Source organism: Mandrillus leucophaeus, unplaced genomic scaffold (genome assembly GCF_000951045.1).
Source record: "Mandrillus leucophaeus isolate KB7577 unplaced genomic scaffold, Mleu.le_1.0 Scaffold1091, whole genome shotgun sequence".
NCBI lineage: Eukaryota > Metazoa > Chordata > Mammalia > Primates > Cercopithecidae > Mandrillus > Mandrillus leucophaeus.
The window spans coordinates 190354-208803 of record NW_012099110.1 but is presented as its reverse complement, the minus strand read 5'-3'; the positions used below and the strand labels follow the sequence as shown (position 1 = coordinate 208803).

At 38.8% G+C, this 18450-nt stretch overlaps 1 protein-coding gene across 1 annotated transcript in view; it reads right to left on the bottom strand.

Moving 5' to 3' along the window:
• BRINP1 (bone morphogenetic protein/retinoic acid inducible neural-specific 1) overlaps window positions 1–18450 on the bottom strand; it is a 209218-nt gene that overhangs the window by 120284 nt on the left and 70484 nt on the right. The window lies entirely within an intron of this gene.

Sequence of the window (18450 nt, the reverse complement as noted above, 5' to 3'; positions counted from 1 at the left end):
TTTTTTTTTTTTTTTTCTGCAAGCTAAATATTCCTCATTCATTCTTCTTGTAAATGTCACCTCTAGAATCCTTATGTATGGATAAGGATTATCCTTATGCATGAATAAGGTGAGTTATATTTGCATATTAGCAAGACTCTTCTCCATTCTCCTTTGAAAAGTGTTACAAAAAGCACCAGTGATGTACCTAAACTGAGAATCAGTGATAAGAAGGGACCCAAGAAACAAAAAGGCAGTTGTAGAAAGTTAAAATGAGTAATGAAAGTCACATCAGAAGACTTAGATAGAGGCCAATGCTTCATCACTTACCAGGTATATCATACTGGACAAATAATTTATTCACTCAGAGCCTTTGCTACATCACCTGTAAAATGAGATACTATTATCTACCTCATATGAGACATCGTGTTGTGAATTTTAAGGCATATAGATAGCATGTTTGAATAGGAGGTAGAGAGTGAAAAGAGAAAAGAAAAAAAAAAGAAAATGAAGATGAAAAAATAAGAACTGTAGAGTACTGTAAATGGAAACTAAAAGCTTTTCCTCTAAAATTCAGTACAAGGCTACGATGCCCACTCACCACTTCTATTCAGCATAGTATTGGAAGTCTTAGCCGAGCAATTAGATGAGAAAAATTAAATAAAGTAATTCAAATTAAAAAAGAAGTAAAATTATCTCTGCAGATGACATGATGATACATATAGAAAATCCTAAAGATTCAGCAGCAACAAAAATGGTAAAACTTATAAATTTAATGAAGTTGAAGTTGAAGATACAAAATAAACATACAGAAATCTGTGAACTATCCAAAAATAATGCTAACAATGAAATATCTTTAAAATTATTTTAAAAAACCCCATTTACAATAGGAAGAAAAAGTATAAAACACTTAGGAATAAAGTTAAGAAGTAAAAGACATATATGCTGAAAATTATAAAACATTAATGAAGCCGGGCGCAGTGGCTCACGCCTGTAATCCCAGCACTTTCGGAGGCCAAGGCGGATGAATCATCTGAGGTCAGGAGTTCGACACCAGCCTGGCCAACATAGTGAAACCCTCTCTCTACTAAAAATACAAAAATTAGCCGGGCATGGTGGCGTATGCCTGTAATCCTAGCTCCCTGGGAGGCTGAGGAAGGAGAATCACTTGAAGCTGCGAGGTGGAGGTTGCAGTGAGCCAAGATCACACCACCGCACTCCAGTCTTGGCAACAGAGATGAAACTTTGTTTTTAAAACACACACACACACACACACATTGATGAAGGAAATTTAAAAAGACACAGAAAGGCTGGGTGCGGTGCCTTACACCTGTAATCCCAGCACTTTGGAAGGCGAGATGGGCAGATCACCTGGGGTCAGGAGTTTGAGACCAGCCTGGCCAACATAGTGAAACCCCCATCTCTACTAAAAATATAAAAATTAGCCAGGTGTGTCTGTAATCTCGGCTACTCAGGAGTCTGAGGTAGGAGAATCACTTCAACCCAGGAGGTGGAGGTTGCAGTGAGCCGTGATCACACCACTGCACTCTAGCCTGAGCAACAGAGCAAGACTACATCAAAAAAAAAAAAAAAAGAAAAAAAAAAGACACACATAAATGGAAAGGTAGCACATGTTCATGAATTGGATTAATAATGTTAAAATGTCCATAATACCCAACTGATCTACATATCCAATGCAATCTCTATCAAAATTTTACATTCTTTACAGAAACAGAAATAAAACTTAAAATATGTATGGAACTACGAAAGACCCTAAATAGCCAAAGAAATCTTGTACAGGAACACAGGTGAATGCATCCCACTTCCTGATTTTAAAATACACTGGCATGTATCACTTAATGATAGGAATGCATTCTTTTTTAGTATTTTTAATTTTATTTTTTATTTTTTAATTATTTACTTTTTGAGACTGGGTTATGAGACTAGCTAATTTTTGCATTTTTGGTAGAGACGGGGTTTCATTTATGTTGCCTAGGCTGATCTCAAACTGCTGGCCTCAAGCAATCCACCCACCTTGGACTCTGAAAGTGGACAGGAATATATTCTGAGAAATACATCAGTAGATGATTTTGTCATTGTGCAAACATCATAGAGTGTGCTTGCATCAACCTAGATGATATATCCCACTGCACGCCTAGGCTCTATAGCATAGCCTATTGCTCTTAGACTACACATCTGTACAAGATGTTACTTTACCGACTACTGTAAGCAATTACAATACAATAGTAAATATTCGTGTATCAAATATATCTGAACATAGAAAAGGCACAGCAAGACTATGGCATTATAATCATAGAGGACTACTGTCATATACACAGTGTGTTGTTGACTGAAACATCATCACGCAGTGTGTCACTGCATTACAAAGCTACAGTATTCAAAACAGTATGGTACTGGCATAAAAATGAACATACAGACAAAATTGAACAGAAAAGAGAGACCAGAAATAAACCTAGGCATATATTGTCAACTAATCTTCAACAAGGGTTCCAACCACACACAATGAGGAAAAGGTTCTCTCTTCAATAAATGTTGTTAGAAAAACAAGAGACCCACATGCAAAAGGAGGAAACTGCACCCTTATCTCACACCATATACAAAAATCAACTCAAAATGAATTAAGAACTTAAAGGTAAAACCAGGAACCATAAAAACACTGGAAGAAAACAGGGATAAACTTTCTTAACATTGGTCTGGGCAATGATTCTTTTGGACATGACCCTAAAAGCACAGGAAACCAAAGCAAAAACAGACAAGTGGGATTCTGTCTAACTAAACAGTATCTGTATATCAAAAGAAAAATCAACAGGGAGAAAAAGCAACCTATGGAATGGGAGAAAGTATCTGAAAACCATGTATCTAATGAGTGGTTAATTTTCAAAATATATAAAGCATTCAAATAAATGAACAGCAAAAGAAAGAAATAACTCAATTTAAAAATGAGCTAAGGACCTGAATAGCCATTTTTCTCAGGAAGACATACAAATGGCCAACGGGTACACAAAAACATACTCAGTATCACTAACCAACAGGAAAACATAAATCAAAACCACAATGAGCTATTACCATGCACCTGTTAGGATAGATATTATAAAAATATGAAAAATAACAAGTGTTAGCAAGAATGTGGAAAAAAGAAAACCTTTGTACACTGTAGGTGGGAATGCAAATTTATACAGCCATTTTGGAAAACAGTATGGAAGTTCTTCAAAAAATTACAACCAGAACTAATATATGATCCAGCAATCCCACTTATAGGTATTTATCCAAAGGAAATGAGATCAGTATGTTGAAGAGCTATCTGCATTCTCATGTCCATTGCAGAGCTATTCACAATAACCAAAATATGGAATCCACATAAATGTCCAACAACAGATGCATGGACACACACACTCACCCACACGCAAAGGGAAATATTATTCAGCCTTTAAAAAGAAAGAAATCCTGCCATTTGTACCATGTATGCGGCTGGAGGACATTATGCTAAATGAAATATGCCAGACACAGAAAGACAGATAGTGCATGATCTCACTTGTATGTGGAATCTAAAAGGATCAAATTTACAGAAGCAGAGGGTAGAATGATGGTTGCCAGAAATGGGGGGAGGGGAGAAATGGGGAGAATTTGGTCAAAGGGTACAAAGTTTCTGTTAAGTAAATAAGTAAGTTCTGGAGAGTTAATATACAGCATGGTGACTATAGTTAAAAATGCTATATTGTATTCTCGAAATTTGCTAAGAGAATAATCTTAAGTGTTCTCATCACAAAAAAAGAGACAGAAAATAGTTACTGTGTGGGTGATGGATACCTTAATTAGCTTGATTGTGGTGGTAATTTCACAATGTTTACACATGTCAAAACATCTAGTTGCATACCTTAAGGGTATACAATTCCTATTCATCAATTACACTTCAATAAAACTTTTTTTAAAAAGAGAGAAATGGATAGTATTTTAGCAATTATTCTGTACAAAACCTGAATACTATAGAGGGAATTGAGGCTCAGGTTTATAATGTGCTCAGGTCACAAGGTGGATGATACAGTGTTGAGGACAGAGGAGGACACAGGCTCCTTGGTTCCCAAGGCAGCTCTCCCTTCACCTTCTCAGCACCTTGTATAGCCAGTGGTAACAAGCATAGACTGTGGAACCAGATTGCCTGGGTTCAAATCAGAGTCATGACTTCCCAGCTGTGTGACCCTGGCCATATTACTTTTCTGAGCCTCAATTTCCCCATCTGTAAAATGGGTTAAAGGCTATAGCTGTCACAAGGGTTGCACTCAAGTATAAATGACTTAATAGAGCTATATAAGCTTTAGCTATTAATACCATATTCTGTATCATATCAGATAAGTTTATTCGTTCCATTCTTTTTGTTTTATATTTCAACTTCCTTTTTGGTTCTGAAATGAACCCTAACTGGATTCTATTTTGGACTTTCTCCCATTATCCTGCTCATTTAGGTTCAACTGTCAGCATCAGGGGTGGGTTAATTATATGGTAAGACACTTCTGCCTCCTGAAACCCCTGGTCTTTAGTATTCTTTTCCCTTGCCTTTCTAATAATTAATAATAGTAATAATAATAATAATAATAAATGCAGGTTGAGCTGAAACAGAGAAAGAACTTTGTTCTGGCTGCAGGAACTGCAATGCAATCTCCATTTTTCTTTGCTGACAAGCATCCGGGCTTGGGTGCCCCAGTGCCTTTTCGTAAATCAAAAGAATATTGAACTCATTATATTGAAGCACAAGTTATCCTTTCATCGGTCAATTTGTCTGGGTCAACTATTCTCGCACATTTGTTCTGGACATCTAAAAGACAGGACATCTAACAGTCCGTCTCCAATGTTACAACTGCTGCTCATTTTGTTATCCTAAAGTGATAATCTGAAATCAGGCCATTTGAATGCAATTATTAGGTACCAAAGCACTATCTTCCATCAAAGCAGTGAAAGGAATCCAAAGTCTGTCCCTCATGCCTGTAAACAGGAACAATAGGGCCTATATTTACATGACAGTGCATGGTTTACCAAGCACATTTACTTTCAGTTCCTCTTTTGAGTATTACATTCTACAGCTCTGTTGGGGGCCGGGGGGCAGGTAAAGATAAATTCCTCTTTAAGGAGAAGGAATTTGAGGCTCAGATCACTACTCAAAGATCTAACATAGAATGAAACAAGACTTGAATGCTTAAATTCTTTTACAGATTGAGATTTCTGCCACCCCTCCCCTTCTTCCTTGTGTTTAATGACCAACTTTCAGAGTATTCTCTCGGGTTATTTGAATATGTCAGCACATGACTCAGACTGTGCCTTAACTCCAAGTCCTATCTTTATTCCATGTACCTAGCATCAAATACTCGCAGCCTCTCAGTCCCTTGACCTATTCCATCTCAATGACCTTCACCCTATTCTTCCAGGCCCCTGTTTCCTGCCACGATTACTCCAGAATTTGCCATCTCCCAACACCCTTCTAACTTTGACATATTGTATTAAAACATTCCAGTTTTTAACTAGTCTATCACAACACTAGCTTTTTCACCTTTTCAGGACCTCTAGGCCCATAACCCTCTCCTTTCCCTTTACGTACTATCTACTACCTGCTTTCTTTTGTATCCAACTTAGATCCAGTGATCGACCTATGCATTTACTTTGAGCCAATACTCTTTTTTAAAGTATTTGTTTTAGCTGAGAAGTAAAAATTGCATATATTTTTGGAATACAATCTGATGTTTTGATGTATGTATACATTGAGGAATGGCTCAATAAAATTAATTAATATATGTATTACCTCACATATTTTTGGTGGTAAGAACACTTATACTATCACAGTGATGTTCAAATGTACAACCCATTATTATTATTAATTACAGTTATTAAGTATAGTCACCATGTTGAACAGTAGATCTCAAATTGATGTTCCTCCTATCTAATTGAATTTTGTATCCTTTGACAAACATCTTTCCAATTCCACCACTCCTCACCCTAGATCCTGATAACCACAATTCTACTCTTTGCTTCTATGATTTGACTTATTTAGATTCCACATATAAGTGAGTACATGTGGTTATATATATTTCTGTGCCTGGCTTATATCATTTAACATAATGGCCTCCGGGTTCATCTATGTTGTTGCAAATGACAAGATTTCCTTCTTTTTGAAGACTGAATAGTATTCCATCATGTATGTATACCATATTTTCTTTATCCATGTATCCACTGATGGACTCAAGTTGATTCCATATCTTGGCTATTGTGAAAAATATTTCCATGAATATGGAAATGCAGATATCCCAACTGCATTACAGTCATTATAAATCGGTGATCACCAACCTTATCCAAGCACTGTTTCTTATCCAAGCACTGTTCCTTAATCATATCCTTCTAAAATTCTTCAGATTAACGATTTCCAAGTTTCCCCAAACACTATGAAAACTTTTGACACTCCACAGTACCCCCTTCCTCAGTGATTGGTTTCATACCCCACTTCACAAAGAGAACAGAAGCCATCAGAAGTCCCTTCAAATCTTCACAAGTGAAATCAATAGATTTATCCGCACCCACAACTCTCCTTCCCTTCTTTCCTCCTATTTCAACAAAAGGTATCTCTCCTTTTACCCCTACCTGTGCTCTTTCTTTTTCCCTTCCTGTTACTTCAGAAATCGCTTCATCAAAAATAACCCCGTTCTGATGGCTAACGGGTACAAAAAATAGAAAAAAGTTAAAAAAGATTTAGTATTTGCTAACACAAGGTGACTACAGTAAAAAATAATTTAATTTTATATGTAAAAATAACAAAACAGTATAACTAAACTCTTTGAAACACAAAGGATAAATGCTAGAGGTGATGGATACCCCATTTACCCTGATGTGATTACTATGCATTGCATGCTGGTATCAAAATATCTCACATAACCCATAGTTATATACACTACTATGTACACAGAAGAATTAAGAACAAAAAATTAAAAAATAAAAGATAATAACCCCACTGTGTCCCACAGTGTCAGTCTCTTCCCTCTCTTAATGGTCCCCTCCCTCTTAAAACCAATGAACATAAATAAAACTTCATTTCACACCTTTGCTTCTTTTCATAGTGATGTTTCGTTTTTAAAAAAGAAAAATAATAAAATCTCTACTCCCTTTTTCTCACTTCTCAGCTCACTACACTCTGGCTTATATCCCTAACCCTTTGCTTAAGCAGCTCTTGCCAAGGTCAAGATTTTATAAAAGACTGTTTTCAATTCTTGCCTTATGTGCTACATTAGAAACTACAGCTATTGATTACCTAAACCTTCCTTCTTAAAAGATTCATTTATTTTTGCTTCCAAGGTACCAGCCATCCCTGATTTTCCTCCTGTGCCACCAACCATTCCTCAATTTCTCAATGCTTTACTCGGCACCTACTAAACAGGTTCCTTTGTGAGTGAGCATAGCTCTAAGGGTTATCACTGGTAACCTGGTAACTATAAATACTGTAACTTTTTTTCCCAGCTCTCTCTTTTAAGGGTCAGAACCATTTATACAACCTCCTACTAAGTGTCTATTTGAATGTTCCAGGGAGTTTAAATTCAACATTTTCAAAGCTGGTTTATCATCTTCAAACATGGATAACCTCAAAAAGTCTCCTTGTCTCCCAGGGCTCCCTACATTAATGAAAAGCACCATCACCCACCCAGTTGACCAAGTTAAAAATGTTCCCCCTCTCTTTTCCTTACTTAACCTAGACCCAGTCAATTTATTACTCAAGGTATGGTTTTGCCAGTCTACTTGCTTCTTGACTATTTCTTCCCTGTCAACCTTCATATTCAAACACTCACTAAATACTGAGTCTTTTGTGTTTCCTTAAAGGATCTCAGGTTATGACCATTTATATAATATTTTGAAAGAATAAAATCACAGAGACGAAGAACAAACAAATTAGTGGTTCCCAAGGGTTAGGGATTATGGATGGTAGAGGATGAGAGAGAGGTTTGACTGTAAAGGGCTAGCACAAGAAACATCTTTGTGCTGAGGGAGTTGTTCTGTCTCTTGATCGCAGTGGTGGTTACATGAATCCACACATATGGTAAAATGGCATAGGACTATAAACACACATTATACCCATGTCAATCTCTTGGATTTGATATTGTACTACAGTCACATAAGATGTAACCATTGACGAGAACTAGGTAAAGGGTACATAAGACCTTTCTGTACTATCATAGCAACTTCTTGGGAGTCCATAATTATTTCAAAATTATAACAAATAAATACACATCTCAAACATCAACTGACGCTATTTTATTCCAAGACAGTTTCCTCTCTCACCTGGATGACATACTTTGCACCCTCTCCCATCTTTCCCCCATTAATCTATTCTTTCAATTATAACAGAAGCGATCTTTCTAAGATGACAACCAGATCATGCTCCATCTCTGGGAAAAACTCCTAGAGCTCCCTATTGTTGTTAGGATATAGTTCACAAATTGTAGGCTGAGAAGCCACGGAGTGCCACAGCAAAGTCATAGGAGCACAGCAGGATATTTTAAGTGTTCACGGGAAATGAAGGATACTTGACATTTATTGGGCATCACAAGAACTTCTAACTCAAGGTCGTTCACAGTTTCAACATTAGAACACAATGCATTCCTTTCAATGTTAGTATATCTTTGTGAAGCTGGGTTTCTGGCAGTTGGTACAATTTCAAAGTACTGCGAAAAATTAATGAGGAACAGAAAATGAGTGTTGATTTTATCTAATTGCAAAGTTTAAGAAGTAGTAACTGATTATTCAAGAATAAAATGAAAATATTGCCTTTTGTTTAGATTTTCATGTATTGTTTTTTTCAAATGGTCACTAAATTTGTCACAACAAAAATACTTCATTATTAAGTTGTTTGGATCTATTTAATAAACAGTGTTATTGGTTTTTTTTTTTTTTTTTTTTTGGCCTGTGGGAATCATAAAAAACAATCATTGAAACCTTAAGAACACCTTAAAATGAGAAAGTATAGGATCCATCGCCTTAAAATAAAGTCTGAAGTCTTTTATATAACATGTACAGAGCTTCATGACTTGACCTCTCTGTTGAATTTTCTGGCCTGCATACTAACATCTTCTCTGCCCATTGCAAGCTCAAGAACAAGTATGCCCTCCTCTAAACCCTATTTCAAAACACACACACAAACCTACTTAAAATATTTTCTTGGAATCTTTCCTTAATCTTGCCAGACCAGCTCAATGCCCTTTCTTTGCACTATTACTCCATTTTATACTTTTTTTTCAACACTCCTCATACTAGGTGTCAATTTGGCCGCTTTTAGTTTCTCTCTCCCCAACTACCCTACAAGTGCTCCTGAAAGGCAAAGATGAATAATCCCTCGGTGTCATCAGAGGCTAACACAGTGCATGCACATTAGTAGGGACTCAATAAATATTTGTTGGATTAATGCACAGGTGAGCACTTTTATCTCAAACTGTTTACCAGCATGGAGACTTGTTTCTTTCATATCATTTGTATTTACCTCCTTCTTTCTCATACAAACCACACTCCCCCATGAATGTGATGTAGAACTAGGTGAGCTGGGTGTCATGCTAGAGTCGCAGAGAGACTGTCACAAGTGAGGATGGAGGCTGCACCTTGCTGACTTTCTCTGAACAATAAACCTGCAATTTGAGGAAAAGCAAAGTTACCTGAACTCCCCACCCCCACTACACACACACAGACACACACACACACACACACACACAGAGCCTGCCTTGAAAGGCTGCTGATTGCCATGGATGTGCTTGGGTGAGAAGCAATCCCTGAGGGACAAATGTCCCCTGAGCATTACACATCAAAGACAACCTGGCGAGCACGGTGCAGCAGGAACTAGAAGACGAGATGTTACAGACTGCTCCCATCACCTGGGCTGATTAATAAATTAGACTCTTGCGAATCGTGGGACGTGCACTGTGTACATGAATCAATGTATGCTGATAGCTTAAAGAGACCTTGCCGGTATGGTGTCACGTGTTCCTCAGGGCATCAAAAATCTTTCTGTCTCTGGTCCTCTTTCTTTAGCTTCCTCCTAAAAAGTGTCTTCCGAGTCTAAGAATGGAGCAAATGCTACCTTTATAGGGCACCTATGCCACAAAGCCCACTAGCCAATCATCCCCACTGCAGTTGTTGGAAGTTCCAGTAAGACATCTCAGAGTCCCTGTTGCTGGATTTGCAAGGGTGGATACTTCAGGTATTTCTTTTAACTACTAGTCCTCGAGCATTTGCTCTGTGCTAAAGACTATCTTTTTTTTAAATTTTGAGACAGTCTCGCTCTATCACCCAGGCTGGAGTGCAGTGGCATGATCTCGGCTCACTGCAACATCTGCCTCCTGGGTTCAAGGGATTCTCCTGTCTCAGCCTCCCAAGTAGCTGGGATTACAGGTGCCCACTACCGCGCCCGGCTAATTTTCGTAATTTTAGTAGAGATGAGGTTTCACCATGTTGGCCAGTCTGGTCTCAAACTCCTGACCTCGTTATCCGCCCGCCTCAGCCTCCCAAAGTACTGGGATTACAGGCGTGAGCCACTGTGCCCGGCCGCTAAAGTCTATCATATATTCTCTTCTTAAATCTTCACAACAATCTTGGAATTTATCTTCATTTTGCAGACGGAGAAATTGAGGCTCACATGATTTAAGTAATGTGGGAAGTGGCAGAGCCAGGATTCAAATTAAGGTCTGCCTGAGTCTAAAGACTTGCTAAGCTATAGCGACCATTGTAGGGTTCACATAAGCTTAGACACTAACTTGAGGCCAGAAGTTTCCATCAAGGTGAGCAGGGAAGAGTCAGGTACAGATAAAGGGTGGAATGCAAAGTCTTCCTCCAAGCCAGTCTGGGAATCCATAGCTAATGAGACCCAGTAATTCTTGTGCCCAGGAGGAAGGCCTTGAGAGATAAAGAAATTGCCCAGAGGCAGAAGCCTGAGCATTCTGGTTCCTTTTATTAGAGATACAAAGGTATCCAGTAGCTGTAGAACTCTGCATAAAAGAATGCATCCTGCCGCAGGGTGCTGAGAATGGAACTGGAGTCCGTAAGCCTGGATGCTGCACAAGAAAAGGCTGCCTGACCAGTAGGTCCACAGCAGCTGTTGGTGGCACTGACTGGTATTTGAGGGTTAATGTAACCCTTCTTCACTGCCTTTGTCTTAGTTCCAGCACTCCCTTTCTCTCCCTTAAATTACTGCCACAGTTTTCTAACCCAGCTCTCTTTCTCCCTTTCTCCCATTCCTCAGGCTGCTGCCAGAGCAATTCTAACTGTATATCCGTGCATGTCAGCCTCAAGTTTCAAAGCCTTCACTGTTTTCTTTTTGCCCCCATCAGGCAAGACACAGGTTCTAACCTGCTTAACACAAACCCATTGCAAACTCTGCTAATCACACATGGTACAATTTTCCTCTGAGCCAAAACACGACCACATTAGTGCATCAGTATTTTAAAAACTAAATGAATCGTAAAGGAACACATTATATTTGAATGGAATAGAATAGAAGATATCTTGATATTTAAGAAGCACCACATGTAGGTTAAGTTTTTTTTTTCAGTTTTTTTATTTCAATCATATATTTTTATCTATATTTCTGGCTAGGTTTATTGAGTGAGTGTCAAACTCAAATGTATTTGTTCACATGTATTAAGGTCAAAAATGTACGAAAACATCAACAAAGAAAAAACACTGTTCTAAACGGCTATCTAGTAATATTCTGCCAATTCACTAGACTTTAAAGATTGGTTGAAATCCATGTGCCGTCTCAAATTTCTTTTGTTGTTGGCTTGAAGCTGCTCTCCAACCTTATGCTCTACTATCAGGACTACTCAAAATATACCCAAAACACGTGAAGACGTATAGTTCCAGGCTTTCTCCTGTCTTCTAACTTCGCAGGTGCTATTCCATTTGCCTAAGGTGCTTCTCTCCTCACTGCATTCTCATGAATCCTAATCCTCCTTGAAGCCTATGTTCAAGACGTCTTCCTGCAGCATGCCTTTCCAAACATGCCTCTTCCTCCTCTCCTTCCCCAACTTTGCCACCTCAGTGGAATGTAATTTCCCTTTCCCTACAGCCATGGAGCATCAGTGGCATCTCTCAAGGCACACGGCACTGTGGTTATTTGTTTTTCAGTCAGTTTCCCCCAAAGAGACCATGAATTCCTTGAGGGACAGGATCAATGCTTTCCTCCCTCTATCCCCAGGAAACAGTGCAGGGCCTGACTAGTAGGAGTTTAGAGATCAGTAAACACTTTTTTTCAAATGAATGAGTAAGCTGCAGGTGCCCCAGATCACAGATCCAGTCTCCCTTTTTTCTTTGGCCAAGATTTGGAGCACAGTATTTGAAGCCCTAGGGCTTTTCTCCATTTCTCCTCCTAATCTACCGAATCATAACAATTGCTATCTTTAGATCAGTTTAAAGACTCTGTGTCAGTCTGTCCATAGGAGTGGGTGGGCAAGTAGGCCCATTTTCAGACACTGCTTGTGACAAAAGCTGGACAATTACTCTGTAGAAATTGTAGCTAACTATGGTTTGTAACTCACAGAAGTCAGTTCAGTAATGGCATGGGAGTAAAGAGGTAAAATACTGTAAACATACCAATTTGGTAGCAATAAAGCTATCATTTTTAGAATTGGAAGATCAATTTAAAATAATCAACACTAAAGATTATCTTTGAATTGGCACCAAATGGCCCAGAAAAATGTTTGCTGGATATCCTTCTCCACTTCTATCTATTCAGGGAGACCCTGATAAAAAATTTGGATTAAGCGAGGGATGTATGTGGGCTGGGGGGTAAGGAGAGATGCAAGTTCATGCTTCTCTCCAATGCTGTCAGCCTTTAAATGGCTGAAATTGACAAACATGAATATGGGGCATCATCCCATTCTCATCTTTTGAGTCAACCAGGAATGCTCTGAAGGGGAGAAAAAGTGTCTTTTAACACACTTGGTCTAAGCTGGTTTTTAGTGACACAATCCATGCATATCTGGACCTAACAATGGAGGCTGAATATCTTACTTCCTAGGGAATACTGTAGTCAGAGTCAAAAGGCACTAGAATCTCCAGAAGAAGAAAGAATATTTTTTGACTGGAGAACTAGTTTGCTCTTAACCACTCCCTCTATGCAGGAGAAAGCAAAAATGGATCCACCTCTCTTCACGCATTGAACTGTCATCCTGGTCTATGGCCATATCTAAAAACATGGATGATTGTTTCCCCATTTTATCCTATGGACATACACTCTGGGAATCCAGTCATTACAGTGGCACCTATATTTAAGCCATCCTAATTCAACCTCATGAAGACCAAAATCTAAGACCATTTATTCAAGTATTCTTCCCACCACTCTTTTTTTTTCTTCTTCCCCAGAAATACTAGTGCAGGATTTCTCAACCTCTACACAACTGAAAGTATGTTGGATAATTGTTTGCTGGAGAAGGCTATCCTATGCATTGTAAGGCATTTAGCAGCATTCCAGATCCCTGCTTACTACCCGCTAGATGCCAGAAGCACCCCCAACAAACACCACCACCAGTTGGGCACCAAAAATCTCCCCAAATACAATTGCTAAGTGTCCCCATAGGAAGCAAAATTATCCCTGACTGATGATAATTTTTTTTTAGCTCCTGTCTCTCCTAGACCAGTTAAATCTACACACCTGGAGAAAGATCCAAGCATTGGTTATTTTTAACTGTGCAGGTAACTCTAATATCCAGCCACTTATCTGTATATTGAATCAAAATTGTACCTAACTCAACTGTGGTTCTGCCCTCTGTTGAGGTTTGTATATCTATACCACAGGCGGAACGCCAAACTTGGGAATTTGAAATGAAAAGGGGAAGGAAGAACAAAAGGTTTGTGATGAGAAAACTGAAACTGCTCATTTTTTTCCATCATAAACCAGGAGGTAGATTTAGACCAAATAACTCAAAGCAAAAGCTTAACAGGAAGATTGGCTTCCTCATCCAGTTAACCAGTTATTCAAAACAAAGAGGTATCCCTTTTAGTGTGCTCTGACGTAGGTTGGAATCCAAAGACACAACACCCAAGCTGTCAAATTTAGGCAGAGCCCACAGTTCCCTGAGCCTGCTCATCAGAATTTCAATTCCGTTGAGAAAAAGAGGTTGTATGGTCAAAAAGGTATGGCTAAATACTGTTAAATAGTCTAATATTAATAAAGGTCTGCGATAAGGGGGCCTGTGTAACTTTGGGTTTTCCATATACAGGTCTATATCATTTGGGAGGCAGCTGGGCAAGGTCAAGGATGCAGCCTCTAGAATCACACTTGCCTGTGACAGGTCCTACTCTATCACAAATTAACTCTTTTACCACGTACAAGCTGTATAAATAGAGAGATAATAGCAATACCTACTGCACAGGATGATTGTAAGGATCAGTTGGAATAATTTTTATGCCAGATAAAGTGCAATGCTAACCACTTAAGATTTCAGTGTTAACAATTAACTTGTCACTGTTGTGATGATTATTGCTTCTTTGACTATGGGAGTCATCATGGAAAAACAAATGGGTGTTCTTTTTTTCCAGAAAACATCTTTTAATATTACATTGAACTATAGTTCTCAGTAACATACATTAAGAAATGCTGGTTTCCACTACTTTATGCCATACTAATAGAAATCTAGTTCTTGTACTGCATGATTTCAAGATTATACCTGGAATCAAAAGGCTGAAGGCTTCTTTCAAGTTGAAACACAAGCCCCTGGAGTGGGACAAGGGTGGGCTTCTCTCTAAACTCCACTTGTCTGGAAACTCCTTGAGGGCAGGAATCCTGTTCCTCACAAGATAAACTCCCCGTATACAGTATCTGGCACATCTAGATGCCTAATCTATACTCTTGAATGACTGCTGTATAAAGACCACATCTCATTCATCTTAGTAGAACCATTCATCCATCTCTAGCAGCATCCATTTAGCCAAGTAGCTTTACCACAAAACCTGTTATTTTTGTGAAACACAAGAAGGAATTATCAGGACAGTGGAGGAGGGCTGAGATCTATACAACTCTGAAATAAATATGCAACACAGCCAGGCAATTAGACTTGGCTTACCAAGATTTGATTTATACTCAACTTTCAGGTATATATTTAGAGCTCAAAGGGAGATGCAACGTAAGCCACAAACCACTTGTTCTGCAACCAGCAGGGACAGCCACTCAATATGGAACCACCACTTGTGACATAGTGACCACCATTACCAGAACATCCCCTTTTCCCTGACTCTTCAGATCCAAAGAGTACCATAACTATCCTACTAAAACCATCTTAGAAATAATTGCTAAATTTACAGCACCTACTGATGATCTCACAGTTAGGAAAAAAAAAAAAAAAAAAAAAACAGAAAATAAAACACAAAAAGGCATTGGAAACACGGGAAAAATCTTTGGACTAACTGACTTTGAAATTACCATGAGAATAAAAAAATAATTACTAGTAAACAACCAACATCTGAAGTGGAAGAGGGAACCACCATTCTGACATGTCTTTGTGAAGCTCCTGGAAACTTCTAAGCTCTATATATTTGAAATATAAGTTATTTCTCACCCCAATTGCATGAGGCATTTAACATCATCTCAGTTTCATAGATGGGAAAACTGAGTCTCAGAGAGGTTGAAACTTGCCCATGGTCAAAAGAAGCCTGTTGGCATTTGGTAATAAATCAGGTAACTAAGAACCAAGGAGAGTCGTGACAGAATAGAGTTAAGGACCCATGTTGGGAAGTCCCAGGAACCAGCTTTTGAATCCCAGCTGTGCCACTTTCCAGTTGTGTAATGTGAACAATGTACTCTTTATTGCCTTTCTCATTTGTGACATGCGACAATAATAGTATTTCCCTTCAGAATGTGGCTATGAGGAGTTAACGACTAATATATGTATAGGCTTAACAGAAAGTGAAAATAAATTACTTTGTTCGAATGATGATTTAGAACTCTAATGAAAAAAATTCAAGCATAAGATAACTTAAATTTTACAAGGCACTCTCACACAAACTGTATCTCATTGACCTAGTAGGTACGGCAGACATCATTATCCCTTTCTACAGAGGAGGAAATTGAATATCTGAGCGGTCATTTCTATCCATGGAAAGATCACTCTTTGATTATTCACTTTTTATGCCCTCTATCCTTCACTCCTAACTCTGAGCTGGATGGAGGAGGGGGTGTGGGTTATGTGGGGGTAGGAGGATATATGTGTGTAATCTATTGGGTTTTTTTTGGTCAACTCTATATTAGCAAACAATAGTACAATTTATGGATAATGATGGGTGTTAAACTCCAAAACAATAAATGTATGTGTGAGTGCTGCATACATGAATTTGCCCAGGATGAGAAAGCTGGAAAGAGTTTCCAGAATGAACAAAACCTGAATCTCTAGACTCCAGACCCAAAATCCTTTCCACTACCACATGCTGTGTTTTCAAATGACAATATTTCACAGAATCATGAAATTTCAGAGGTAAGAAGGACCTTGGAGACCACTTCGGCTAGCACTCCCATTTTACAGAAGAAGAACCAAAGGTTCAAAGGAGTTCCATTAGTTGACCAAAACTACACAACCAGGAGATAGGAGAGCTGGATCAGCACCCAACTTCCCTGACTCTGAGGTCAAAAGTGCTCCCACTGCACCCTGGCAGATTCAAGAGCAGAAAACTCCCCCAAGCCTTCAGGTGGCAACTCAAGTTTGTGAGTGACAGAGCATTTACATCATGCACTCAAACGAATGCACGTGTGCACACTGTTGCTTGGCTTGTAAAGCAACACGAGAAGATGTTTCTGCTGGGTTTTAATTAAACAGGTTCTCATTGTTGTCACTAGCAGTGACTTGACCATGATTCTATGAGCAGAAGCCAGCCTCTGTGTGCAAAGGCAGGAGAAAGAAGATGGCCTTAACCTAGTTAAATAAATAAAGAAAGCTTCTTCCCAGTTTCTTTCTGAAGCGTCCCAATCACCCTGGGTTCCAGCCAGGATTCTGGGGAGGAGGGAACTGGTGGAAGTTTGAAGTCTGGGCAGATCAGTAAGGCTGGCTCTCTAGCATCAAAAAATGTAGCACTATGGTAGTCAGGCCTTTCCTTTTTTATGATGAAAATGTCAAGTTTGTAATGTGCTGTGTCCGCGCTAGCATACAGGAAGACAGGCACAATGGAAATTGCCTATGGACATGCTTTGTGGAAACATCAGCGTTTCAACAAAGTGGCATACAGGAAGGAAAAAGTATCAATTCACAATTGCCCCAATGATCATGTCCTAGTTGGCTTTTGCTCTGATCAGCATCTGGATGAGCACATGTCTCTGGGTGCATATTTGCATATGGGTTCACATGCACATTATGACAAGAGTTCTGCCTAATCCTTGGACATTGTAGGTACCAAATCAATGTTTGTGGTATTTATGATTTCCCAGTTATACCCATCCTGCACATTTTTCTTTATAGCACTTATTATACATAGAAATATGCATGTGTTTAATTAATGTCAGTCTCTCCTATGACAGCAACTATTATATTTATTTTACTCATCATTGTATCATCTGCCCTAAACATAGTGTTGAATCTGTAGCTGGTACTTAATAATTATTTGAGGATTAAATAAAAGAAGGAATTAATAACTAGATGACCAGGGGCCTAACTTTTGGGTTGAACTCCGTCATTTAATTAGCCATTTGACTTCGGTTAAATATTAAATGTAATTTTGGAGCTAGATAGGACCTTAGAAAACAACTTATTGGATGATTGCAAACTCTGTTTTAGGAGTAGAATCCAAAGTAAACCATACATGAAATCTTAACACAAAAGCAGATATAAACCTTCTCTAGCATAAGAGAGGTGTAGGGCTCAGAATCCTGCCTGGTCATCTCTTTGCTCCCCACATTGCAATGGTTTCTATGGCTACTTTAATCAATCCTCAGATTTTTGAATAACATAGGTTGAAAACTGCTGATCTACATCAGCCCTATCATTTGATAAATGAGGACAGTAGAATGCAAAAGATGAGGGAGCTTACCTAGTGTCATAAGACAAGTGCATGAAGAACTGAAATCAGTATCCAGAGGTCTTAATCCCCCATTCTCATAGCAACCTTTTACTTCTCAAGATGTCTAAAACAACCCCCTACATGTATACAAATGATTGCAAAGAAAAATTTTTAGAAAAAGTTTCTTAGAGCTCTGCAACACTCCGCATTTGGAAGCTATACCAGGGAGGCAGCCAACAGAGTGGTTGGAAGGAAAGCACTGGAGTCAGGTAAATCAGTGTGTAGACCCTAGTTCCACTCCTTACTGGATGGATGACTTACAGCAACACACTCAACCTCCAAAGTCCTGATTTTCCCATCTGTAGAAGCCACTGCCCATCTCATAGAGGAGGTTATGAGGGTTGAACATCCTCCCTTCATGGCACATGATAAGTGCTCACTAAAAGGATGCTACTGTTGAAT